Raw genomic sequence first — 5,305 nt, forward strand, 5'->3', positions numbered from 1 at the left:
TCAGTGGGTGAAAGAGCTCACTCACAGGGCCAGCCTGGTGACTTCTGTTCAAGCTCTGGGACTCACATAAAGGCGGAAGGGGAGAACCAACCCCATAAAGTTGTTTTCTGTCCTCCACACACTGTCCCTAAACACACACACACACACACACACACACACACACACACACACACCTTTAAAATTGAGTAGGAATGAAGTCCTTTGCTGGGGCATGGTGAGGGGACCGGGCATGCGCACATGCAGCAAGTTCCAAACAGCACCTGGTACCGGATGCTCAATGCATGCTTAGCGACAAACATCTAGGTAACTCCAAATGCTCTCTCTGCCCCCTCTCTCTCTTTTCCTTCCACACTTACTCTCTGGATCCCTACTAATTGTGGTGAGAAGAGAAAGCCTTCATAGAATGGATGATGATCGGACCCAGTATATGAGAAGAGGTGACTGGAAAGGAGGGGAAGTGTGGACAAAGGCTGGGAAGACCATGTGCATAGCCAGCAATTCGGGGACAAATGTCACAGCAGAAGGTCATTCACGGATACTATCTACCTTCAGCAGAGGGCTATCCTCAATGCATGAGAGAAGGAGCTCCATTCTGAAGTCAGTGCACCAATCAGGAAAATTCCTTGATGTGCCTGCACATAACCCTGAACTGGGAAAATTTTCCTTGGGAAATGAGTCAGAGTTGGATGAACAGACACTTAGGTCTGAGCACTGGGAGATGGCCCGGTGGCTAAGAGTGTCTGCTGTGCCGGGCGGTGGTGGTGCACGCCTTTAATCCCAGCACTCGGGAGGCAGAGGCAGGCGGATTTCTGAGTTTGGGGCTAGCCTGGTCTACAGAGTGAGTTCCAGGACAGCCAGGGCTACACAGAGAAACCCTGTCTCAGAAAACAAAAACAAAAACAAAACAACAAAAAAAAAAGTGTCTGCAGTTCGAGCATGAGATCCTGAGTTCAAACCCCCAGTACCCCGTGGAAGCCAAGTGACCCTCTGTACCACCAGCACTGAGGAGAGTGGAAACCAGGAATCCCAGCTAGCATACCCCCCCCCCAACAGTGAGCTCCAGCTTCAGTGAGGCCCTGTCTCAAGGGGACAAGGCAGACAGTAGTAGGTCCGAGCACCTGATGCCTTCTCCTGCTGACTAATTCGTATGAACAGTCATGTTCCACCGCTACACTCAGCCTTAAGACCAAGGTGAGAGAGACAGAGACCCAGCTCCCTGCTGAGGCCTACACCTCCTGACTGAAGTCCCCTCCAAAGTCCCAGGACATTCTCCCCAAGGCACAGAGCCTCACCTTCTCTTTCTCCTTCTGTTGCCAAAGGCTGCATTTCTGGGTGACCACATTTGCCCCCAGGATAAGTCTTTTCCCTTCTATTTGCATTAGTAACTGCTCAAAGTCCCACGAGGCCTTGGAGCCCTGCCAGCCACATCCTCTCACACTGGACCAATTGTTTGTGGCAAATGCTTTGCTTTTGAACTCTGGACCTCTGAGAGGAAACAGTTTCAATAGGAATAACTCGGAACTCTCCCAGGCCCTGCCATCTGGGTGTCTGGAATGGAGCTTCCAGGATATATGGCTCTTTTGAAGGAAGCCCATTCAATTGATGATTGTATTCTCATTTAATATGCCTGGGAGTGGTCTTGTATACTGGCCAGTGGAGGGTTGGTTTCTTTTTTTTTTTTTTTTCATTCAACAAACACTTACTAAACCAAAAAAACAAAAAACAAAAAACACTCAAGCCGGGCATGGTGGCGCATGCCTTTAATCCCAGCACTCGGGAGGCAGAGGCAGGTGGATTTCTGAGTTCGAGGCCAGCCTGGNAGAGAAACCCTGTCTCGAAAAAACCAAAAAAAAAAACAAAAAACAACAAACACTTACTGATCTCCTACTGTGACTGAGATGGATGGGGAAAGCAGAGACCTTATTTCCTTACTATTTACTTATTTACTTGGTGGGAAGGTCATTTCACAAGTACCCAGGCTGGTCATGAACTCACTAGGTAGTCAAGGATAAACTAGAACTTCTTTCCTCCTGCCTGCTCCTCTGGAGTGTTGGGGTTACAGATGTGTGCCCCACATTTTATTTAATTCCGGCTTTTAGTGGGTTTGGACAAAGAACATGAAAAATTAAATTCTAGTTCGTGGGGCTGAAGAGATAGCTCAGCAACTGAAGAACACGTATTCCCTTTGCAGAGAACCCAAGTTTGATTCCCAGCACCCACACAGTGGTTCACAACCTTCTGTGACTCCAGTGCCAGGGGACCCAAAGCCTTCTTCTAACCTCCTCAGGAACAAGACACACACACACACACACACACACACACACACACACACACACGGTGCACACACATCCATGCAGGTGAAGCACTGATACCCATAAAATAAGATAAGTAAACGTAAAAATATTTTAAAAGTTATTGTTATATGACTTCCTTGGTGCCCTGTGTAGGGCAAAAGATGAGTGCAAAGCTGTTTCTGGCTCTGAAATGTAGAAGGTGCCAGAACGTTAAGGAATGACTTTCAAGGATGGGAGAGATTTCTCAGCTCTCCTCTTTGGGCCCCATAGCAACCTATGACAGAGGCTGGTAAAGCAGCCTCAGTGCCCATTGCCTGAGCCCCTCCCCCACAGTGACCAAGGACCTGAGGACTCATCCCAAGTCCCTTGACTCAGGTCACTGGACAGCTCCTGGCCACTCAGGCCACCCATTTCTGGAAGACTCAAAAGCCAGACCTACCTGGGACCTCTATCTGCCTTGATTCTCTGGCTCAATAAAAGAGGCTGGGCAGACAGAAGTGACCTCCCTTGGCAATGTGCAGATAGATGATAGTTCATGTTGGCCTTGGGGTTAAGGATTGGGACAGTCAGGGCAGCACAGGAGCCTATCTCTGCTCTTGAACCCATTGCCACTCAACTGGTCTCTCTCAATCATCAAGTTTCCTCCACCCCACCCCACCAATATTCACAGCCATCCACCATAAACTCCAAGAGGAGTGCCAGTCACCTCCTTCGCCTTGGTCCAATCAGAGCTTAGACATGGTCCCCACTTTGTAGAAGAAGCAGTGGGCTAAGCAGCAGGCCTATCCAAGCTGTGTCGAATAACCACATGCATCAGGGGACAGCTAAGAAGGTGACTCAATACAAGGTCACGAAATTGCTTAAAATATGAGGGTTTCTTTTAAAAGACACATTTTCTTTTATAAGTTGATTGCACTGCCATAAAGCCTGAACTTTGCAGATGCAACACCATTGACATGTCAAAGGGCAGGGCATCTCTAGACTGGATCCTTCCTCAATCATCTTGGAATCTGTCCTCCTGCCCCAAGCTATCTCACCCTCCTACTAGGAAAGAAGGAGCCCAGGGACTCTGGGTCCATAAAGAGAAGACTCCAGATTCCAAGGCTCCATGCCCTCTCTGACTTTTGCTCAGTCTTGTCTCCTGAGGGGAAGTCCCTGGCCTCCCTTGGGTGCCCCCTCCTAACCCAAGAGCACTTATCTGTACCACGGGGCAGGCTGGGGGTGGGGTGGGGGTGGAGAGGCTAATGAACAGTCTGCTGAGGGCTTTGAAGATGAAAAGCAGCCTTCAGGTGTAGCCTATTATCCCTCAACATCACTGGAGATAATGAGAGCCTGGCTCCCAGAATCAGGTAGAAAGGAGAAGCGGTGAGGGCAGGGGAGAAGGTGGAGGGAGGGTGCTCTCTCCTTCACCGTCCCTGGCAGACCCACAAGCTGAAAGCACATGACCTGAGTGTGACCTGGGTCCCTGTTGCACCCACCGACCAGCAGCCTGAGTTTCTACAAGAAGGAGGCTCAGTATCCACAGGGTCCTGAGGCAAGTGGAGGAGTGGGAAGGGGCAGTTGGGGTCTAGGCCGCTCTGACTCCATAATATCCCTAGCATAGAGGCCAGACCTTGGCACCAATGCAAGTGACCTAGGAATGTCTGGAGACAGAGAAGCTGCCTCTGGGCTGATTTTCTGGGTTCTAAGACTTTAGCACAAATACCAAGGATGATCCCTCTGGAACCTCAAGAGTTTGCAAAAACCATATATGTGTGTGTCTTACACACACACATACACACATATGCACATATATACACATACATATACACATACATACACACATGTATACACACATACAAATATATAAACAAATACCCACATACACACACACACACACACACACACACACACATACACACACACCCGAAGCCCTGCACAAGGTTGGGTAGAGCAGCTGGAGCTCTGATATAAGTCCACCTCTTCTGTCCCCTCCCCCCCACGGGTACCTCCAGGATCAATCTCATTTGCCTCTGGACTTCCAGTACCAGCCGGCCACTGGGGCAAAGTCATATTAGATGCAAACTCAACAGTCTTGAAATGAACTGGTAATGATATTAGATTAAGGGGGCCTTGGCAAAGTCCCGTCAAAGCTTAACACGGAGGCTGGGTATGGAGTTCATTTGGCAGAATTCCTGCCTAGCATGCAGGAGCTCTGGGTTCTGTCCACAGTACTGCATAAACTGGGTGTGGCATCACAGAACCCAGAAGGCAGAGGCAGGAGGTTTAAAAGTTCAAGGTCATCCTCAGCTCTATAGTGAGCTCAGTGCCAGCCTGGGCTAATGAGATCTGGTCCAAAACAACAACCAGGCCTAATACTTGATTCCATCTTTGCTGCTGGGACAAGCTGGTTTCTCTGCCTAATTTGTGTGTTGCAACTTCCAGGGGCTTTGCTGAGAACACAGAGCTGGGCTGGGAGGGCTGCTAAGATATTCCTGTTGACAGAGAGGAAGGATGTGTGGCGGCCTCAGCCCCTAATAGACTGGCAAGGATTGGAAGCTGGCAAGGCTGAACATGGGAATCATCTTTCCCTGGGAGGAGGGTGTAGGAAGAAGGTAGAGCCCCCAAGCAGCAGAAAGAGAAAGGGCTGGGCAAGTATTCTCCAAGAGAGCGCTTCTCTCACCTTTCCTGCCTTAGGCCCTTCCTGCTGCTCTCTACACCCTTTCTCTTTCCCTCTCCCTCTCCCTTCCCCCACTCGTGTGTGTGTGTGTGTGTGTGTGTGTGTGTGTGTGTGTGTGTGTGTGCTTGTACAAGCATGTGCACCCATCCTAGCAGGTGAGAGTGGAGGCCAGAGGTCATGGTTAGTTGTCTTCCTCTGTCATTCTCTGCTTTGTTTTTTGTTTTCTTTTGTTTTTCCTTCCTTCCTTCCTTCTTTCCTTCCTTCCTTCCTTCCTTCCTTCCTTCCTTCCTTCCTTCCTTCCTCCCTTTTTATTTTTATTTTCTTTTTTCTTTTTTTTCTTTCTTTTTTTTTT

The sequence above is a fragment of the Mus pahari genome, chromosome 10 (assembly GCF_900095145.1).
Source record: "Mus pahari chromosome 10, PAHARI_EIJ_v1.1, whole genome shotgun sequence".
In the NCBI taxonomy this organism is placed as follows: domain Eukaryota; kingdom Metazoa; phylum Chordata; class Mammalia; order Rodentia; family Muridae; genus Mus; species Mus pahari.